Raw genomic sequence first — 23,946 nt, 5'->3', positions numbered from 1 at the left:
GTTGACTCTGTAAACTGCTTAGAGAGGGCTGTAAAGCACTGTGAAGCTGTATATAAGTCTACGTGCTATTGCTATATCTGTAAGCATTTCCTTTCTTATAAATACAGATCTGCTGTATTTATAAGATCTTTGTTAACTTCTAATAAATAACTACTAGAATGTAAAAAAGCAGAAAAGAGATTTTCCAACAGCAGTAATATTCTCCATTTGAAGTGGACATTAATATTCCCCCCTCTTTTTTATGCTAAAATCTCCTGGGAAGTGAGAATGAGTTTGAATTCCTTTCAACAAGTACACTTTAAAGTAAGTTGGTTAACTTGAGTGTTACACCACTGGTAGAAAATGTGGGTGTCGGTAGTTTTAAAATAACAATTGTAATGTGCAAATCTTGAAGGGTGTTATGGTACATTAGTTTAGTGTGCTAACAAATATAGCTTGTTTTGTGTATGTGTCATTTGGGAAATCTGATTCAGTTCCTAGGCTGAATTTCTAATTCCGAATGGTGAATTTTGTGATTCCATTATAGCACATTTATTCTGGGTGGGGCTTGAGTTAATTAAACTTCTGTAAGTAAAATTAACACTCTGTAGGCTTGTGAGACTGCACTGGAAAAGTAATTGGCCCATTGGTGTGCTTCATATGAAATTCTTGTTCTGAACTTAATCCTGTCGTTTCCAATAGCAACAGTTATTTTATATATGCACGTTTTCTACAAACTATTTTATGAGAAATAGCTATAAATCCGTGAATTGTTCTGTATTAACAAACCCCATTTCCAAGAATGAGCTTAATCTTAATATAAGACTTGATCCTTATTGTTGACTTGGAACTTAGCCACCCAGATATGGTGCACAGAATTATAATTTAAAAGTTCTGCTATATCACTCCCCATCCTATCCCCAATCCTTTAGCACTTGTTCTTATATAATATCTTGATATGAAGGAGCTGCCATAAAAAAGAGAGGGTCAATCTATTTTTGAAAACACCAGAAGGCAAGAGAAAAAAAAAAACAATGGCTGGAAACTAATCAAGGAGAGAAGCAAGCTAGAACTATGGAGAAATTTCCAAACAGAGAGAACAATTAACCAGTGGAACAGCTTGCCTTCAGAAGTTGTAGGTGCTTTATCACTGGAGGCTTTTAAGAAGAGACTGGACAGACACTTGTCTGAAATGGGATAGGGCCTCCCATTTGAGTAGAGGGTTGGACCAGAAGACCTCAAATGTCCCTTTCAACTCTATTATTCTGTATTTTGAGCTGAGGTTTGGTAGAATTTCTGGTTATGGTCCAATCAGAAAAATGCTAGTAATTAGATTATATGAACTATTCCAAATCTATTCCCCTTTCCAGGGGGAAAATTAAAACAGTGTCTCTTGTTTATGTTTCCCTCCCTCCATACTTACACTCTCTTGCTGATTTTGGAGCATTTAGGAACAAGCATTTTTATTCCTTATCACTTGTCCTTTTTTTTTTTTTTTCACTTGAACTGTGCCACTGGTTACAATATCTCCTCCCAGTCATATATTCCTTTCTTTGTTGTTGTTGTTGCAAAGTCCATAATATTCTATTTCAAATCAAACAAAAGAAATATAGGCTCTTTTTAAGAATAATAAATCAGATTCAGAGTGGAAAGGAATCAAGTTTGAAAATCCTTCCACTGATTTTTATGAAATGCAATATATTTCACTGCTTAGTACCAGGGGTGTGATTCAATTTTTTTAACAACTGGTTCTGTGGGTGTGGCTTAGTTGGTGAGTGTGACTGGGTGGTCATGTGACTGGGTGGACATGGCTTGGTGGTCATGTTATTGACTGGGCATGGCCAACTCAATATCACTCACATCGAGGCACGCATCTCCTCACCTGGCCTCACATGACTGTGGGGATGCTGCAACAGTCTTAAGTGTGAAAAATAGTCATAAGTCGCTTTTTTCAGTGCCATTGTAACTTTGAATGGTCACTCTACACAAGCAAAGTACCAGCAAAGGAGGGGGGAAAATCTCCAGAGAAGTTCCAGAGACAGGAAGTCTAGTCCTGCCAAGAATGTAATAAGGGTTAACAGAGAGGCAGTTTCTGTAAGCAACACCAGAATGTTTCCTTCCCACCTTCCTTACAGGATTAGGCCAATAATTTCTTCTAACAACTGGTTCTCCGAACTGCTTGGAATATTAACAACCGGTTCTAGTGAATAGGTGTGAACTGGTAGAATCCCACCCCTGCTTAGTACTCTAGATGTTCTGTAAATTTCATCCAGTTCTGATGAATTACAAAAGGGATAGTTACTTTAAGAAAACCCAGATTTTTAAAGGCATGCAGCTTAAAGCTTCTGCATGGATGTTTATGAAACCAGGGTATCTTCCTCTATCCATAATGGTCTAATATTTTTTTAAAAAATGAGAACAGTTTGCTCATGTGTTTATTTATTATGGTAAAGGAATGTGTTTTTATATGAATTGCATATCAGAATGATATGCAAACCAAGGGGCAGTAGGGGTATAATACATGGTATAGAAATCTAGGCTGATTCTAGATTGTGTGAGTCAGAAAAAAAAACAGTTGTTGAGTTTGTTTTAAACTTAACAACTGTTCTCCCCCGATTCACACAATCTAGAATCAGCCTCAGGGGTGGGATTCTACCAGTTTGGACCAGTTCTATAGAACCGGTTGTTACGATTCTGCACAGTTTGGAGAACCGGCAAATCACACCACTGGCTGACCCCTCCCCTCCCCACCCACCCCACCCAGGAGGCTTCCCTGAGGCCCAGTCAAGGGTGGTATTCAGGGGGTTGGGGGAGGGAGAAGTGGCCTGAGGGCAGAGCTGAACCTTCCTTAGGATTGAAGCTTCTATTTTTCAGTGCAGACTCAGGCAGCAGATTGCAGAAAGGTAGATCTGTGAGTGAAGCTGTGATTCTGCAAGCAGCTCAATCTGCCTGCCTGCTTTGCCTGATTTTGGGTAAAAGTTGCTCTTTTTTTTAAATAAAAAATTCAATATTTACATATATATTTACAATATTTACATACAAGCCACGCCCAGCCAGTCACATGACCACCAAGTCACACCCACAAATTAGGCCACGCCCACACGACCGGTTGTTAAGAAATTTGAATCCCACCCTTGATCAGCCTAGATTTCTACACCATGTATTATACTCCCTGTCCACTGCCCCTTGGTTTGCAAATCAGTCTGATCCTTTATGGTGTGTTATATAGATCACACTGACCGATCCATATGACAGCCAGTTAAGTCCCAAAAAATCTCAGTTGCTTAGCAAGTCTTCGTGTCATCTCATCCAAAGAGATTTCCATATGCATCAGACAACTGCAGACCCTTTGTTATCAAGATGAAACATCTTTTTTACTTTATCATTCTTGATTTATTGCAATCTACTGATCATTTCATTATTGTATCCTTTCCACAACCAGCACATGCTGTGAACTGGAACCTGATATCTTCATCAGTATTTCCACTCTATATACTCAGAATGCTTTCAGCTTGAACTTGCCATAAGAATAAACTGACTTTGGACTGTAAGAAAACACTGGAATGATATTGAGCTGATGCTCTCTGCATAGAGTGATTCCAGAGTTCAGGTGTATATGCTCACGAGGTTGACATATTGTCAGGCTTCTCAAAACAGACATAATCTTGGCAGTAGCTCTCTAGACATTAGAACTAATCTTTATTGCACTTCAGAAATGGTTGTCATTTCGAACAGTTGATTGTCTCTGAGTGGGCCTAAGACTCATATGGAATCAATATCAGTTCCTACTTCAAGTACATCATTCTCTTTTCCAACATTTCCCCAGGGCAATGAAGCTTTCCAATTCCTTGCTTCTTGAATGCTATTTACATTCTCTACATTTCTGCTCTGATATCTTGCCATTACTACCATCCTGATATTCTCTCTTTGATATAAAGTGGATTGGATTACATCCAGAGTCACACACGAAATCCTTTCATAAATAAAGAGAGATCCTAGCAATCTAACCAAGACAGGCTAAATTGCCAAAGAGGAACAGTAGTGGTTGGGAAGCAATGGACCCATCCTCCCATACTTCTATGGATGCCTGAAACAAACCCGACATAGAGCTCCATCCAACTGTATCGTTACCAGAGATCCTACCCAATGGTGGGATTCAAATTTTTTTTACTACTGATTCTGTGGATGTGGCTTGGTGGGCGTGGCAGGGAAGGATATTGTAAAATCTCCATTCCCACCCCACTCCTGGGGATCATTTTTCTCATTGTTTATTACAAAATTGATTGCCTTTGTTCTGTTTAGATTTCAACAATTATCATATAGGGGAAAAAAAACATATATTGAACTGGCAGGAAATCAAAGTACGATAGCCCAGATTGGTCACATGAAGATGACAGATTGCCTTGTTTTGAAGAGACACATATATCCCTTTTCACTCTCTTAATATATCTGAAAGGCTTAGATTGGATTCTGTTAAAAAAAATAAGCAACACATTTTCATATTTTTGCTTCACTTTTCATAAGCACAGATTAAGGTGATGAAACACAGTTATATGACTGCTGCCTATGAAAATATCTCAGATGTATATATACTGAAATGGAATTGTGAGCATGCTGTCTTCTTTAATGAAGTTTTAAAATCGTGTTTTTATGTATTCATTCACAAGAGCTTTAAACCACCCCACTTCATTCTGGATACTCTACAGCAGGGTCCGTGGGCTGGATGTGTCATGTTCTGGCCCTTCCCCCTCCTGGTTTAGCAAAGGGGAAAAAAGTTCCGATATATCATGTGATGCCACCATGATGACACGAGTTTGACACCCCTGCACTACAGTATAAGCATACCAAAAAATCCCCAGCAGTAGTTTATGTATGCACCTCATACAATGAAATTAGATGCTATCTTCAGTGTATATTATGACTATGAAAATAAACACAAACACACATCCTTCACATTCTATACATTGAATTGAAAACTTGATATTGCATTAATATTGCACTATACAGTAGAATTCAATAGAGTTGGGATAGAAGCTGTTTTTCAGCCTATTTGTGCTTGTTTTTATTATTCTGTACTGTCTGCCAGATGGTAATAGTTCAAAAAAAGGGTGCCCGGGATGAGATGGATCTTTGAGAATGTTTTGAACTGTCTTAAGGCAGCTTTCTTTGTAGAGTCTACAAACAAAGTGCACAGTCACCATGTGCTTTACTGCTTAACTATGACAGGAAACAGGAAACTACACTCAGAACAAAAAGACATAGAGTATATCCCATTGATGCAAACTTATAAACACTGTCATCTACTGATTGGCTCTAGTTGTTGCATAAAATACAGAACACTGTATTCAAATACAAATCTTGGTATAAATCTCTGCAGCTGTCACCCCAATATGCTGAACATTTTTTCTTTTGTATCAATCATTGAAGTCAGACAACTGTCAGACTTTTTGCTTATGTGAAAGGCATTCAGGCTTTCATATCAAAAGGAAGCATCAAAGTAAAATGCATTGACAGGAGAAATCTTCCCTCATTAATTTCCTAGTGAGTGTAAAAATTAGAGATTGCACCTTTGCCCAGTTATCAAATTGCTGGAAAACATTATTCAATAGTCAACATGTATTTTGTCTTTAACAGAGTAGGGGAATTGGCCAAGAATGACAAAGAAAAAGAATTATCAAGTTAAGAGGAGCAGTGGAAGAAAACCTTACCAATTTGACTCATACAAGCCAATTTGTTTAAGAAAATATTTGATAAACTGGTGTAGCTGACAAAATTATATGGATTTTGATCTTGACTTCCATGCACAGCAAAGGAGAAATTACTTGGACCCAGACTGGGACATCATTGAAAAAGTAGTTAAAATGGAGTTCATGCTTATGAGTAAATATGTGTATGTATGTATGTGTGTGTGTGAATACATTAATGTAGATACACATACATATATATGCATCACTTATCAGGTTAAGCAATGTTATGCGTAATATGTAAAGGGGTAAGAAATAGACACCCAAATAAATTACAGCATAATTTTTAAATAGAATAGAGTAGAGTAGAGTAGAGTAGAGTAGAGTAGAATAGAATTGGAACAGAATAGAATAGAATAGAATAGAATAGAATAGAATAGAATAGAATAGAATAGAATAGAATAGAATAACAGAGTTGGGAGGCATCTTGGAGGTCTTCTAATCCAACCATGGCTTCCCCTATGTTAATTAATAATCTATTAACTTAATGTTAATTAATAATCCATTAATAATCCATTAACTAAGATCCCATTAACTAAGAATTTTTTGATTGTTTTTATGGAATATTTATTTATATCAAATATCAAATATTTATGTATTTGAAAATTCTAAATTACTTAATAAAATCTAAATTCACTAAATATTACAAAGTTTTTGAAAAACAGATGTCATATTGCTTTATGGTTTTTCAGTGATCAAACAAATTTATAAGTAATTCTACATTTATATAGAATATATAATACCAATCAATATAGGTAACTTGGTTATTTATTTGGTATATCTTTCACATTATTTATTATTTTTTTCTATATTATTTGCATTTTTTATTTGATGCCCCCCTCCCCTAGTACTTAATGTAATACATTAAAAGTCCACCTGCTTTACTTCTTTTGGTTTAACTTCAAGGCTCTTGATAAAATAAAAGACTAATTTCGTATAGTTTTCTGCAGGAAATTAGAACTGGAGTCAATTTTATTGCTATAGTCATCAGCACAAGTTAAAATCAATATCAGTGGATTATTATTGATTTTTTTTAAATAAATAGAGGCAGTAAATGAGGATGCTCAATTTTCCTTTTTTATTTTAAAGAAAAAGGTGCTATAAAGCTCTTGTTATAGAATACTGGGAGGAATTCGTACAATTCAAATGATTATATTTTTCTATTCTTTATTCCTGGTTTAGTGATTTTGTAGGTGGCATGCTCTCTCCCACTCTTTATATGTAATCTTTATTTCTTAATAAGTACTTTAAAAAAAATCCTGCAAATTTATGTCCTAAAGCAGTCTTTAGGACATATAAAAATAGCTCTTAAGACTTAGCACTTAAACTTATATACTGTTTCACAGTGCTTTACAACCCTCTCTAAGCAGTTTACAGAATCAGCCTATTGTCCTCCAACAATCTGAGACCTCATTTTACTGGCCTGAGAAGGATGAAAGGCTGAGTCAACCTTGAGCCAGTGAGAATTGAACTGCCCAAACTGCTGGCAGTGGGCAGTCAGTAGAATTAGCCTGCAATGCTGCATTCGAACCACTACGCCACCAGATATGTTAAAGTAGAACTGTAATTCTACTAAGTTAAATAAATAAAGTTAATTTTGATCCTTTCAATTAAAACAGTTAACTGATATTGTTCAGAAGTGAAATGATATGAAATCAATAATAGCATTAGACACTCAATTCATTCGACATTCCTTCCTGATATTAACAGATTAATATCTTCTATCACAAATATAAAATCCCTCAGAAATATAGAAAGCATGAAGAGAAGTTCTGGGTCATGACCTGTTCTCTCTTCTTGCATTCCTTGATCACCCAAATTGTAAATGTTAACTAAAAAATACAAAAAGGGAGTGGGGGGAAAGCAGTGCATTCCTTAAAGGCCTCAGATAACCATCTTGGAAGCCCAAAGCTGTTGGCGCACAAGAATATTACTGGAGAGCATGATTGATGACTCTTGGCTATGAATGTGTCCCATTGGAGAATATATATCCAGGGGGTGAGGGGAAGACCAGGGTCAAGGGGGAAATGAGTGATATATTTTAGTGTCAGCTGCACCCAAGTACCCCCAACGTGGTCTCTCCTAATAAATCTGTTTATTTTTACTTTGAGTGATGTGGCTAGAGACTTATGATTTGAATGGGGGTGGATTTGTTGGAGTCCTGACAGTAAAATGTAAAGATAAATAAAATCAACTCAAGGAAAGACTTGGTAAGGAGCCTATTTTTACTTAAGACATTTTGCAAAAAATAGATATATATATAAAATTCTACCTTCCTTTTGCATGTGATATTTATTGTTGAATTCAATAGAACTCTAACTAAAAGCATTAACAATTTTTAAAGAACACATCTTTTTGAAATCAAAGTAGCCCTTTTCAATATCATACAAAACTATTGTATCTGGCTGTTTTCAGAGTCTTAAGAAACATATGGAAAATGGAGTTGGATTTGAATTTGAGGAGTTATTATATAACTCTTTGTAAGATTTCTTCAAAGCCTATTTTTGAAAGCAATCAAGAACTGACTTGTCAAGAGTTATTTATAAAAGGCACTGTAACTCTTAAAATTACATTTTATTGTTAAAGGCTTCTACATATCATCAAGGTTTTTAAAATCAGAGTAGTGCCTGTAACCATTTATGGTGGCTGCGCCCATTTAGGTTCTTTTCTTTAAAAAAAACTTTCTTTTTTATACATTAGAGGCAACTGGAAACATTGTGCAACTGTCTTCAGCACTTAATGCCAATGTAACTTTACTGTTCGTTTTCCTCAAGGCATATAAAATGATATAGCACAGAACATTAATTTGATTTTGTTGAAAGCTGCCTGCTTTATCATAGCAAAACAATAGAAAACAGCTTTCTTGCTTTCTTTCTCTTCCTTCCTTCCTTCCTTCCTTCCTTCCTTCCTTCCTTCCTTCCTTCCTTCCTTCCCTCCCTCCCTCCCTCCCTCCCTCCCTCCCTCCCTCCCTCCCTCCCTCTCCTTTCTTTCTTTCTTTCTTTCTTTCTTTCTTTCTTTCTTTCTTTCTTTCTTTCTTTCTTTCTTTCTTTCTTTCATAATATTCACAAATCTGAGTATTATCATTGGCTAAAAAACCCTAATGCTGGTGCCATAGAAAAGAGACTTGTAAAATTCCTTAATTAAAGTTTTTTCTACTTAAATTTTTAAAGTTTTATCAGCAATATAATTGGTGATCATTTAATTCCTTCTATCCAAAGGCCTTTAGATGGAAGCATTCAATATGGATGTTTAAAATGTGGTATATCTCCATAAAATTATATATACTGTATTTCCAAATTGATATTTCTAAAATTTTGACCCTAGGTTTTTTTTTCCTTTTATTGATTATGCTAAGTATATCATATTTTCATACTGTCACATTCCAAAGCAGTTCACATCATAACATAAAACATTTTTAAAAAAATGAATTGGCATAAAATGATTAATAATAAATGGGTTTCAAATAACATAGTCAGAATAAAATAACCAAATACCAAATATACTGTACAATGTTGGTCAAGGAATTTCAGCTGGCATGGTCTATAACTGGGGTGTCAAACCCGATTTCATTGAGGGCTTCATCAGGTTGTGTTTGACCTCAGGGTGGGGTGGGGGTATGGCCAGGGTGGGCATGGCCAGCTCAGTGCCAGTAGTTGGGGAGGCTGTGATGGCTGGGACAGGACGGGTGGGATCCATTGTCTCCATGGGAAGAAGGCAAGACCAGGGAGATGGCCAAATCCTTGTCCTCCAGAGTAGTCTCACCATCCATTTCACACCACATGGAGCATCCCCAGATGGTGGCACAAGATGTTTGGCAAAGGGCTGTAAGAGGCCGTGGCAGCCAAAAATGGAGCTCCATTTTCAGCTGCCACAGCCTCCTACACCACTCTACCAGCTGCCACCAGACTGTAGATCAGCGCCCAGTTGGCCTAGACTGGGCCGAGGCACTGCAGGCTGGTCCACTGTTTCCAGAATGACCAGATCGAACCAGATCTAAGTACCCTGTAGGCCAGATCTCGCCTGTAGGTCTTGCATTTGACGCCCCTGGTCTATAAGGACTTTCTGCTGTTTCTGTTTCTATCGAGTATCTCCCCCATCTGAGGTGAGGTCTGTCCCACACTTTTGCTCTTCTGGAAGGGCATCAAAACCTGGTTCTGCCAGTTAAGCTAAGATGTGGACAAGGTTGCTCAGCACTGGACGTGGTTCGCGGGTTAACAGAGTAGACACCAAGGTGATGAACGCATTGAAGGCATTTCAGAACAAGCCAACACATTACTTTCCCACCAATTTAATATGGATATTAAAGGGCCAGGAAGGAGAAATGGAGAATCAAGGCTTGTAGGATTGCACAAATGAAGAGCCTGGCAGTATAGACCTGCTGAGGAAGGAGTCTCTGAATCCCAGTGACCCCAAATCCTAGTTCTCACGAGCAATCTAAGGGTACTCCATGACTGTTATTGAACACCCATGGGAGGTCCAAAAAAACAATAGTTGTGTGTTGCCTTCATCATGGTCCTACAACGGTAATAACCCATGCTGTTTCTTTCCTTTGATAATTGCTAGATAGTATTTTATTCAAATGTGCTCTGTAGGTGACAGCCCAATTTTTTTCAACAATCTTACTATAAAAGAATTTTAGAGCCTGGGACATGGGTGTCTAAAATTGTTGGGTTGAGGAAAGGCTTCCTGAGCAGTTGAATAACCATCTTCTTCAATACTGTGGAAATACCTCCTTTTCCAATGAAGCATTTACTACTTACTGAACCAAAGTCACCACCTTCCCTCCAAAGAAACCAGGAGGGTCATGCATATAGTGTAGAGATGACAAAAGTCCAGGGGTTGGCTGCTGGAGGTTTACAGGGGTTGGGGAGAGCCCCTAGCTAAGATTCTGTGCAATTTGGAGAACCCCAAATCCCACTCCTGTCTGGCCCCGCCCCGCCCTGCCCCTCCCAGGAGGGGCAGGGCGTCCCCACCCAGTCTGTTTTGAATGCAGGTAAGTGCAGGGTGCACACGGAGGCTCAAAGAGGGTGAAAAACAGGACTCCCAGAAGTTCGGGAAGAATGGAAATGGGCCTGTTTTCAGCTTCCAGAGAGCCTCCGGAGCCTGGGGAGGCCGTTTTCACCCTCCTGGAGGCTCAAGGAAAGCCTCCAGAGCCCAGGAAGGGCAAAAACATATCCCCCATCATGGTGCAGGAGGCCGATTAGGCCACGCCCACCATGCCCACGCCCACCTAGCAACCAGGCAGAGAACCCTTTGCTAAAAAAAATTAAGTCCACCCCTGCAAAAGTTATACTAGAGAGAGCACACACTTGAATTTATCAGAGTCCTAAGAGGAGCCCTTAGTAACATTGCAAGACTTTGGACCACACTAAATTGAGCAATGAAAAATCAAGAATAATAAGGTGCATCATAATGTTTTTATCAATAAAATTTTGCACTATCACAGCACACTGAACAGACTGTAGCAATTCCTGTTCTTCCCTCTGAAATCTTAAATAAGGTCCATGGCTGGCAACAGATGCAACGAAGCTGCTCTTATCACTTTTATTGTTGCACTTGTTTATACATTCCTTTATCTAAATACAGTCTTTTTAAAATGGTTACCAGGAGCTAGTTCAAATAAAAGGCTTACAAAGACACTCTAAAGAGTAAAAAGAAAGCCTTTAGGAAAGAAAGTCTAACTAGGATGGTAGTTTATATTGCACAGATTTTGCCAAAAATTGGGAATGATCAAAGAAACTTTATCTCAGTCATTTCAAGAAATGTAAGAAATATATTTAAACGATGCACAAATTTAAAACAGTTTTTAGAAAAAAAATAACTTGGGACCTTCCAAAACTAGACACAAAATCACAAAAGAAGTAGTTTCTTCCAGATGTAATTCTGGAAGTTAGTGTGTGTTGTTCAGTACAGATCTTGTGATTTCATCAAGCCAAATAGAACTCCACCTGCAAAAATCTTGTACATTTAATATAGGATATCGGCCATTGTGTCATCCTATTTCTTATGAGTTCCAGTAATGAATATAAATTAGAGGAATTATTGAATCTTGTCATCTGCACCTCTACAACTGTCTGGTTTGGTTCTGCAACCCAACAAGACAGACATAGACTTCAGAGAGTAATTAGGACTGCAGAAAAAACAATTACTACCAACCTGCCTTCCATTGAGGACCTGTATACTGCACAAGTCAAAAAGAGGGCTGTGAAAATATTTATAGACCCCTCATATCCTAGACATAAAGTGTTTCAACTCCTACCCTCAAAATGACACTATAGAGCACATCAGAACAACCAGACACAAGGACAGTTTTTTCCCAAACGACATCACACTGCTAAACAAATAATTCCCTCAACAAAGTCAAACTATTTACTAAGTCTGCATTACTATTACCATTAATCCTCCCATCCTTCCTTTCATTCATCTCCTCCCACTTATGACTGTATAACTGTAACCTTGCTGTTTGTATCCTAACGGTTTATATTGACTGTTTCCTAGTATGATTTGATTGCTTATTGTACCCTATGACTATTATTAAATGTTGTGCCTTATGATTCTTGACTCTTGACAAATGTATTTTTTCTTGTATGTACACTGAGAGCATGTGCACCAAGACAAATTCCTTGTGTGTCCAATCACACTTGGCCAACAAAGAATTCTGTTCTATTCTATTCTATTCTATTCTATTCTATTCTATTCTATTCTATTCTATTCTATTCTATTCTAATATAGTAGAAGACAAGGTTGAAATATTAGTAGTTATTATTAGTTTAATTAGTAATTAATATATTAAATAAGGAGATTATAAAGTATGAAGTAAAATGTATATATGGATAGCAAGGATAAATTCAATGTATTGTGTTGTATTCTCATAATTAAAATTAAAAATAAATTTTTAAAAAAGAATTCTATTCTATTCTAAATGCAAACAGAACTGGATCATTTGTCTCAGCTTCAGCCAAACTCAGGGATCCAGTAGGTCACTCTGACATCAAAATGAAGTCTCAGACTCTATATCATGACTTCACATAAAGGGCACAAATTATGTAACTGCCCAAACATAGACATATATAATATCACTCACTTCTCCTTGCACTTTCTTGCTGATGGGTCCAAGACATATTGCTATTTGAGAGGATGAAGAAAATTGCTCTCTCTGACCTATTTCTCATCACTAAGTGACAGCTGGTGACAATCCAGATGACATAAATATGTCAGGTATCACAGAAGTTAAAGAAAACTAGTTTTAGTTATAGATATGGCAACAGCAAATGGCAACAGAGTAGCTCAGATTGCAATATTAACGGAAGTTAATATTGGAACAATTTAAATACAAAGATGATGGAATAAGACAGCAGCTATTTCCCCATAATTATTAGAATTATAAAAATGCAGTTGTCATAACATGGGGATGGAGGTGGATTATTGATCTCAAAAAAACAAGTTCTGAAAAAAATAGCTTTGTTCAGAGCCACATACATAGTATATATGGCATTGCAGTAATATTTGGACAATTCTTAGGGTTTCAACTGATATTTTCTCAGCATTTTTCAGAAGACAAGATGAAGATGAGGATAATAACGGCCCTTGATTAAAAACAAAACTAGAGTTTGCATTCACTCCTAAATATTTCAAAATCTGCTTCTCGAGGAAACTAAATTGATCCCCACAACATGCTTGGCTGTATTATAGGAACTGGCTCATTGTTTTATCATGAATTATGACATCAAGACATAACAGGATTTCTTAAGTTAGACAAAACATCACAGATGGTATTCAACAGGTTCTGACCAGTTCTGGAGAATCGGTAGTGGAAATTTTGAGTAGTTCGAAGAAACGGAAAATACCGCCTCTGACTGGCCCCGCCCCCATCTATTCTCTGCCTCCCATTGAGTCTCAGCTGATCGGCTGGGTCTTCTTTTGCTGCCCTGCACAGGAGAACGGAGCTGGAAAGAGGTTAGTGGGGTGGGGGAGGGAATGGGATTTTACAATAACCTTCCCCCAGGAGTGGGGAGCTAATGGGGATTTTACAGTATTTTTCCCCTGGAGTGGGGTGGGAATGGAGATTTTACAGTATCCTTCCCCTGCCACGCCCACTGAGCCACACCCTCCAAGCCACATTACACCCACCAAGCCACGCCCACAGAACTGGTAATAACATTTTTTGAATCACACCACTACATAACATGTCATGCAAATGTAGTGATCACAGGGTTGAGACTTTTATGTGTTCTATGAAACTACTGTAGAAACACCTATAAAATACCCTTCTCCTGTAGAAGTCTCTCCTATTCAGCTTAAACATATTTGGCCCAGAAAATGGCAACCATGTTTTCACTGGAAGGAATAGATTGAGTTCTACAGTAAACTATAGAGGACTTCATGCTTCTATCAAAACAGTTATACTTGTAGGCCAGCAATTTGATAATGGAACATAATTTACAAAATCCTTGTGCAGCGCAGCTGGAATGTTCTCACATCGTCACAGAATAATACTAAAGAGCAATGAGTAAAACCAAAACAGTTGTTAAATATGGGCATCTGCAATTACTTTTCATACCAGTCTGAAAAATTGACAATGTAAATGGTGAGCTTAATAGGACCCTTACACTATTGACATAATTTGGGGTTTACCTTGGTCCTGATGTTGAAGAAGTTTGAATATGAAGTTTCTGTGGTTAGATGGTCCTATTCAACTATTCAGACTAATCAAAAAGAATTTTTCTTTATATATTTGTCACTACAAAGCATTACAGGGTTGTTGTTTTTTACTCCACAGCACTGGTCAATAACATAATTACTGTAATTAGTGACGGGCAATTTAAGTTACACTGTCTGGGTGTATTCAGCAGGTTCTCCCCAGAGATGAACAATTTATAGGTACCACAGAAATCTATTCTTTTGCAAAAGATGATACCTTTCATAATATTATATTAAAACTGTCATTTTAAGTGTCATTATTCACAAGGCTAGGGAAAGAAAGGTTTCAAGTAAGAACCAGAGACTAATTCATATAATGCGATGCACAAGGGACCATTCCCTTTTTGTAATGCTTCTCTTTATGATGGGTATAAAAAAAGTGCATACATTTATTTAAAAATGCATCTCTTTTGGAAATAAGAGTGGATAAATTAGTAACGTGTATGATTTTGAGGAGAGAGGGCTTCAGGTTATTTATTAATTTTGTTTATTTAGATATTAAGTTTAGAGACCATACATCTCACTCGCAAAGTGACTTAGGGTCAGATAGAATTACAAAGAACTCTGCTGTGAATTTCAGTGTTTCACGCCTGTCAAAATTATGGAATGAACATCAGCACAAAGAAAATATATTCTTTCCATTAAAAATACCAGATTGATGTGTGGTTATAGTTAGCTCCCCCCCCCCCAATAATCTACAGTGATTCTTAACTTTTAAATATCCTCAAATCCTTCTGCGATTCCTTGAAGGTCAGATGACCAAATTGCTTCCAGTGGCAATTGCATATTTTGAGAAATGTTACAGGAGAAAGAACAATCTTTTCAAAGAAATATATCACTACTGGAAGCAAGATTTCAAGAAGCGCCTTAAAATTGGAACGTAGAAAATGAAGTTTGTAATGATGAAGTCTTTAATTTGTCAGACATGTATTAACTGAAGCTGGCAAGGTGGGAATCTATGATTTTCATGCACATATATATCCATAGCCTTCTGTTTATTACCAGAATTGCTATCTTTCAGGTCAGTGGTGGAATTCAGCCAGTTCGCACCACTTCAGGAGAATCGGTTATTAAGTTTCTGAGCAGTTTGGTGAAGTGGTTGTTGGAAGAAATCATTAGGGCAGAGAATCGATCGTTAAATTATTTGAATCCCTCCACTGTTTCAGGTCTTTCCTCCCCAGTTTAACTTACATTCTGGGATATTTTGGAAATTCCCACCCTTGACTTACCGTAGGAGATGAGGGAGGAGTCAAACACACCATAAGTCCCAAGTCCTTATGCACCCACAAGAGATCTAAGTCCAGCCCACCTTGAATCCCATTAGCTCTTATCTGCATCAGTGTGCTTTGACAGTTAATAGTTCAGATTCTTGTAGAGAACATAAGCTTGCAATAAACCTTTATATTAATTTGAACTGCCTGGACTTCTGATTTTCCCATGCTTGATACTTACAACCATTTGTTTAGTGACAGTTACAATGGCACTGAAAAAAAGTGACTTTAGACCGTTTTCACACTTACAACTGTTGCAGCATCCATATGGTCATGAGATCAAAACTGAATACTTGGCAACTGGCTTGTATTTATGATGGCTGCAGAGCTTCAGGGTGATATGATGACCCTCTGACAAGCAAAGTCAATAGGAAACCCAAATTCACTTAATAACTGTTACTAACTGAACAACTACAGTGGTTCACATAACAATTGTGGAAAGAATGATCATAAAAGGGATGACCATAAAACTCACTTAACAGCTGACTTGCTTAGCAATGGCAATTTTGGGGTCAATTTTGTTTGTACATCAAAGGTTAAGTGTACTTATTTGTTATTCAAGATCAACTAAATTTGGTGCTTTTTTTCAATATTGCCATCCATTTTTTATTGTGGAATTCACGTTGACACGTTTTGTAGAACTTTGCCTATAGAAATCCACGGTAGGTCTTTTCTAACACCTCTATAATTTAACTGATAAGTCAGAATTAGGCTCTGGGTATTTTTTTCTCTGAGCAGCAACCTCATGAGAACAATCATGCCTGCAACCATCACCAAATTTTTCTATTAATATTAACTAAATTTCATAAACCTTGCTGCAGCATCATCTTTATGATTTAGTAATAGTGAATCCTCTCATTGGGGAGTCAAGACCAAATCTATTGTGTATTCATCAAGCTGCTTTCAGATAAACAAAATAAAACTAATTATTCTACATACCAGCTTCTTATCAAAGCAATATTTTTTTTTCCAACAGAAGCAAATATATATTAAGTCAGAGATAAATAGGTACATGGTTTGTCTCTGGCTATAGTTTATTTATAGTTATGAACATGCCCATTTACCACATTATATCACTGCAAAATAAACTGCTATCTATCTATTACATTCTCATGTAAGTATGAATCATGATTGCACAGTGGCTTATTTGAATGCCATTTTGAATATCATGGTAATGTTGCCACAGCACAAAACATAGTTTATCTTCACTCTCTTTTGGACATATTCCTGCAACCATATTCGCAAATCAATTCCTCATTTGGGATATATATTCACTGCAATTTCCAAGACTTTTACACCCCAAGAAGAGAAAAGCACATATTAATCATACATAGAAAACAATGCACTACAGACTATCTATTATTCAGCATCCTCAGGATAGCTGCAACCTGCCTTCTTTCATTTAGTTAATTTACATATTAAAACCATCCCCTCCAAAAGATCTCAAGGGGACAAAAATATGAAAAGAATGGAATATGAAAATTATCCGCTTCACAAAAAGAGTGCTGAATTCTGCTGAATTTAGCTCCCAATCAAAAATTAGACAAGGAAGTCAACTTTTTAAACTTGCTAAGGAGGATATTTCTAAATGAGGTTCAACGGAGAGGGTCTCCGTGTCCATCAGTTTAATCTTTCTCTGCGAAATTGCTGCAAGAGAAAAGTAATCAAGTCGTCAAACTGCACACCACAGCAATCCAATGACTGTGTATTGTGTAGCTTTCTGACATACTTCACAAGCAGCCCCTCAAAATGTTTCAGCAGAAGATGACGAAAGGATGTGAATAGCATTTTGTGCAGAAACAAACATACTACCATAGACTTATTTTTGCTCGGCAGCTTATAAAAATGGATTTTTAAAAAACCAATGGAGTAGGTATATTTGAAAACATTTAGGGATGTAGAACAATCCAATAGAAAGTTAATGCCACAGAAAAGATCATCATTTTTATTTGCTAACCAACTACATTTTAGCGGGGACTCCATAGCCAACCTACATTTGAGAAGTGCATGTTCTAGAAGTTAAATGAAAATAATCTCTCTCTATTTCCTTCTATCTCCCTCTTCCCACTTCATTCTAATATTAGCACATTGCTCTAATTACAGAGTGGGAAAATATATTTATTCCCTTTAATGTTTTTGATACCCCAGTTGACTGTAATACAACGTCACCTTTGGATTCAACTCCTGATGGGTGGGTTTTGAAAATTTTAGCAAGGGGTTCTCTGCCTGGTTGCTGGGTGGGCGTGGCCTAGTCAGCCTCCTGCACCACAATGGGGGGGTGGGGTTTGCCCTCCCCGGGCTCCGGAGGCTTTCCTCAAGCCTCCAGTAGGGCGAATATGCGCTCCTCAGGCTCTAGAGGCTCTCTGGAAGCTGGAAATTGGCCCATTTCAGCCTTTCCAAACATCTGGGAGGCCCGTTTTTCACTCTCCCCAAACCTCTGTGCATGCCCTGCACTTACCTGCATCCAAAACATGCCGTGTGGGGTCTCCTGGGAGTGGCGGGGTGGATAGGGCCAGCCAGGAGTGGGATTTGAGGGTTCTTCGAACTGCACATAATCTTAGTTAAAGGCTCTCCCGAACCCCTGCAAACCCCACAGCAGCCCACCCCTGACTTAAACCCATTCATGTTTCTTTCTTGGCCTGCCATGGTCTTTTTTTCAACTTTCCAATATTTTTCTATAGGTCTTGACTTCTTGAATTGTGTCTTCTCCAAGTATTAACCAGAGCTGGTCCTGATAAACGTATGTTTTAGACCTATGATACAAGGTCATCTGAAGAGCCAACTTTTCCAAGTCATGTCTACCTAACCCACTGGAGCAGGGAGGCAGGGTATGTAACAAGTCCTCTCCATTAAAGAGGTCCATCTAGTGAGACCGAAAAGAAAGAACTTCTCCATGGTGGCTCCCTCCCTGTGGAATATCATCCTTGCAGAGATAAGATTGTCCCCCACACCACTTTGGCACTTTGCAAGACTGAGGAGACATGGATAAGCCAGTGGTATGGAGCCCATCAAGTGGCCGGTCTGATTGTTGTCACTGGGGGGGGGGGGTAGGCGGGAGTTTTGTACTGAAATTTTATCTTTGTAAGCCATTCGGAGTCACTATGAGTGAATTGGACAGCCTTTTAATTTTTCTAAATAAATAAATGGCTAGATGCTCCCAGTTAGAGAGTGAAGAGACTGAGGGATTTGATTATGGATGTCCTCCAAAACTTGAATGCAGAAGTGACCTCTCTAAAGAACTGACAGCCAATAACCTGGATCAGGTGTAGGTACAACAGGTTCCTACAACAGAATTATCACATGTCACTCGTTATAAATTCAACATATATAGCAGAAGGATGTGGCATACTCATTGCAAAGGTGCTATTCTTATTCAAGTCCCCCTCCGTACCATTTTGTGTTTTTTTTTTGGCATGCCACACTTCGATAAATAGCATCTTCCATTTTACATTGGCTTTTCCCCTCCACCCTGCTTTAATTCTGACATGCAAATTTATACTTCAATCATCCTATTCAACACCTGAACAAGCTAATATTAATACGCTGAGCAGGAACACGGAATGCAATATCATTACCCAAGTTCATTATCCATTAAAACCATACGAAGCATGTTCTCTAGCGAGCAGTTTGTCATTTGACAGCAAATTTTTTCTAGTTTGTCATTTGGCAGTGAATTTACAAATGCCCGGTAAATCAGGGGGGAGAACCAGCCATCATTAGCGTTTGACTAAGATTTCCTCAACTCATTATCAGCATGAACACAGACCTTCCAATGTTAGAAACGTTCTGCTTTATCATCAAGGAATGCATTGATTAAGAATGTTACTCTTACTGCAGGGGTATTCTGAGTCATTTCTAGCTTGCCTTTTGTGAGTGCAGGGGAGGAAAGAGAAAACTATGCGTTGTCCCTCTCCCCACCACTCTTAGAGTAAAATCTGTCAATGTACCTAAGCTCTCTGGAGATAATCAAATCTGCTCTCCCCCCACCCACCCCGCTCTTTTCCCATCATTTTTCCCTGTCACGTTCTTTCATGAATAAATGCTGACAGGACTAATTAGCTAGGCCCATTTTCATATATTTATGTGTATGCGGACAAAGCATTTCTATGAGGACAGAACTGAAAGCTATGTGCTGACACAGGAAAAACCATGTCATAATAGAAGAACAGAGTTGGAAGGGACCTTGGAGGTCTTCTAGCTCAAGCAGAAAACCTTATCCAGGGCTGTCCAACCTTGGCCCCTTGAAGCCTGGGGGACTTCAACTCCCAGAATTCCCCAGCCAGCTGGCTGGGGAATTCTGGGAGTTGAAGTCCGCCAAGCTTCAAGGGGCCAAGGTTGGACAGCCCTGACTTATACCATTTCAGGCAAATGGTTGTCCAATCTCCTCTTAAAAACCTGCAGTGTTGGAGGCTTCGCAACTTCTGGAGGAAAGTTCAATGGAGTGATGCAGTGGTGGGATTCAAAAATGTTTACTACCAGTTCTGTGGGCGTGGCTTGGTGGCATGGTGTGGCTTGGTGAGCATGGCTTGGTGGGCGTGGAAGGGGAAGGATACTGCAAAATCTCCATTCCTATCCCACTCTTGGGGGAAGGTTACTGCAAAATTCCCATTCCCTCCCCACCCCACTAACCTGCTTTCCACCTCCATTCTCCTGTGCAGGGCAACAAAAGAAGACCCAGCCAATCAGCTGGGACTCGGGAAGCGGAGAATAGATGGGGGCGGGGCCAGTCCGAGGTGGGATTTGCAGGTTCTCCAAACTACTCAAAATTTCTGCTACCGGTTCTTCCGAACTGGTCAGAATCTGCTGAATATCACCTCTGAAATTTGCCCTCCTACCTCCCCCATTTCTCCCATCATTTTTCCCTGTCACATTTTCATGAATAAATGCTGACAGAACTAATTGGCTGGACCCGTTTTCGTATATTTATATGTATGTGGACAAAGCATTTCTATGAGGACAGAACTGAAAGCGATGTGCTGACACAGGAAAAACCATGTCATAATAGAATAACAGAGTTGGAAGGGACCTTGGAGGTCTTCTAGTCCAACTTCCTCTTCAATCAGGAAACCTTATACTATTTCAGTCAATCTCTTCTTAAAAACCTGCAGTGTTGGAGTCTTCACAACTTCTGGAGGAAAGTTCAAGGGAATGATGGATTGTATTAAGGCCAGAATAGGATAATATTGAGAAATAGCTTACAGAATAGCAGTTAGAAGGGACCTTGGAGGTCTTCTAGTCCAACCCCTGCTCAAGCAGGAAACCCTATACCATTTCAGACAAATGGCTGTCTAATATTTTCTTTAAAACACCCAGTGTTGGAGTACTTAAGAGCTTCTGGAGGCCAGTCATTCCACTGATTAATTGTTCTGACTGGTAGGAAATATCTCCTTAGTTCTAGGTTGCTTCTCTCCTTGATGAGTTTCCATCCATTGCTTTTTGTCCTGCCTTCAGGTGCTTTGGAGAATAGCTTGGCTCCCTCTTCTTTGTGGTATCCCCTCAAATACTAGAGCACTGCTGTCATGTCAGGTAGCATCCCTAGCTGGCATTCTCTAAAAGGTAACACCTGATGATATGAGATTTCATGAAGCACAGGATATATTGATGCAGAATCTTGCAGAGGAAGGGAAGAAGCCAAAATAGAATATGTAGCAATAGAAGTAGGTTTCTCTCTAAAGGAAAGAGCTTTTTCTGTGATTTATGGAATGTTGCCCCCCAGAGAGTCTTCACTGGCACCACGTTACCATCATTTTAGCTTCAGATGAAGACCTTTCTATTTTCCCAAGCTTTTGAATTACCTTTGAATTAGCTCTGAATTGCATTTTAATTTGCATTGCTTTTGATTTGGAGTGTCCACATTGCTATTGCCTAGCAGGGAGAACGCAGTAGCTTAGTAGATAAGATGCTGAGCTTGTTGATCAGAAAGATCGGCAGTTCAGCGGTTCAAATCCCTAGGTTCGAATCCCTAGCACCGCATAATGGAGTGAGCACCCATTACTTGTCCCAGCTTCTGCCAACCTAGCAGTTCGAAAGCATGTAAAAATGCAAGTAGAAAAATAGGGACCACCTTGGTGGGAAAGTAACAGCGTCCTGTGTACCTTTGGTGTTTAGTCATGCCGGCCACATGACCACGGAGATGTCTTTGGACAGCGCTGGCTCTTCGGCTTTGTAATGGAGATGAGCACCACCCCCTAGACCCAGAAACGAGTAGCACATATGTGCAAGGAGAACTTTTACCTTTAGTTTGAATGGTGCTTTCATTTTGCATTTGATTTGATTGTGCACTTTATTCAAATTGTATCTTTTAGGGTGTTTTGTTGTAAAATGCTCAAAGAGCTTAGGCAGTTGAAAATTTTTAATAAATCAATTAAAGAGAAGAGAAAAGAGGTCCTATGGCAGATATGAGTTTCTGGTTTTATGTTTTATGATTTGGCTTCAGGTAGTCCTTAACTTATGACCACAACTGAGCCCAAAATTTCAATGGCTAAGCAAAACAGTTATTGAGTTTGCTGAATTTTATGACCCCTTCTTATTGCTATTGCTAATCACAGTTGTTAAGTGATTCATTGGAGTTCTTAAGATCATGTCATGGTTAAGTGAATCTGGCTTCTCCATTGACTTTGCTTGTCAGAAGGTTGAAAAAGGTGATCACACAACTTTGGGACACTCCAACCATCATAAATACAGGCCAACTGCCAAGCGTCTGCATTTTGATCATGTGACCATGGGGATGTTGCAACAGTTGTAAGTGTAAAAACTGTCATAAGTCTTTTTTTATAGTGATAGTTAAACTTTGAACAGTCTCTAAATTAATTGTTGTAAGTTGAGGACTACCTGTACTTTTCATTCTACTGTCCACATCACTACACCACCCACTGTGTCTGTTAGTTGCATAAAAAATATCTAAACAACATTTATCTGGATAGAGCCGTGGTGGTGCAGTGGCTAGAATGTAGTACTGCAGGGTACTTCTGCTGACTGCCAGTTGCCTGCAATTTGGTAGTTCAAATCTCACCAGCTTAAGGTTGACTCAGCCTTTCATTCTTCTGAGGTCGGTAAAATGAGGACCCAGATTGTTGGAGACAATATGCTGACTCTGTAAAAGCACTTAGAGAGGGCTGTAAGGCACTGTGAAGTGGTATATAAGTCTAAGTGCTATTGCTATTTGCTATTCAGCTGCTCAAATTCTACCACGTAACTTTCTCTGGGTTTATTCCTGAAACCACCCTAGTTTCAGGATAAGTGACTTTCTTCTGCAGTTCGACATCTGACAGAATTTTGGGTGTTGTTCTCAGCATCCTGGGCGTGATAATATGTTTTTCCTCTAAAAGATGAAAATAAAAGTGGAAAGTTCCATGGTTTTAAGAATGGGAATGGGAATGGTTTATTTCCTAGGCACATCCTATTCCCTTTTCTCCAAAACACTTTAAATAGACAGAAAATTAGTCTTCCTGTTCCTGTAACGACACCATCTTCCCAGGAATTTCATCTGTGGCTCCCCTGCTGAATTGGAGCAGAAGTTTAAAACCTTAGATGCTGTGAAAACATACCCATCTTTGAGATAAGTATTTACAGCCTTATCTTTCCTCAGAACAAAACTTTCAGTGTTTTCATACAAACATATACATACAGATTTTAGATGTTTAGCATTCTTTCTGGCTTAAAACCAGCATTAACATTGGTGTATTCAAGATAACAGTAAATTAGTTTAGTTGTTGACCAAACTAGAGTAACATGGTCGAATAAAATGAATAAAAATTAATGAAATAAAATAGGGTAAAACGTTATAACAGGCAAATAAAAGTACATAAAATATAATCAAATCAAATTATTCCTGATAGGTATTGCCAGCTATTAAATAGAAGCTGATGATCTTATAAGATAATATTATTACTCTGATCAGTTTGAAGGTAACATGATAAAAAAAAACAGTGTAACCTGAAAATTTAGGGCATAAAAGTGTAATAACTTTGTTTAACACTGGTAGGGCTTATTTCCATTCACTCTTTGGTATCTTCAACCAAGTATATTAAAAGAAGGGAAGGAAAGGAGTATCAAATGACATCCTTAGTATGGCATTAAAAGTTGGCAATCGTTCACTGTGCAAAGAAACACAGCAGGGAGCTGGGAAGATGCATTTAGAAATACACTTCTGGGATTTTGGAAGAAACAAATAATATTGCTAGATATGTTGTTGAAGTCTAAAACTTCAAAAGAAGTCATTTTTAAAACATTGAATCATGAAGTTGAAAAGC

At 38.4% G+C, this 23,946-nt stretch overlaps 1 protein-coding gene across 1 annotated transcript in view; it reads right to left on the bottom strand.

Moving 5' to 3' along the window:
- The window catches only part of CNTN5 (contactin 5), a 763,035-nt gene that overhangs the window by 429,525 nt on the left and 309,564 nt on the right, over window positions 1-23,946 (bottom strand). The window lies entirely within an intron of this gene.

Source organism: Notechis scutatus, chromosome 5, assembly GCF_049901735.1.
Source record: "Notechis scutatus isolate UNSWTSFEM ecotype Mainland chromosome 5, rNotScu1.2, whole genome shotgun sequence".
Lineage (NCBI taxonomy): Eukaryota > Metazoa > Chordata > Lepidosauria > Squamata > Elapidae > Notechis > Notechis scutatus.
Note: the sequence above shows the minus strand (reverse complement) of the source record. Positions and strands in the feature narration are given on the sequence as shown.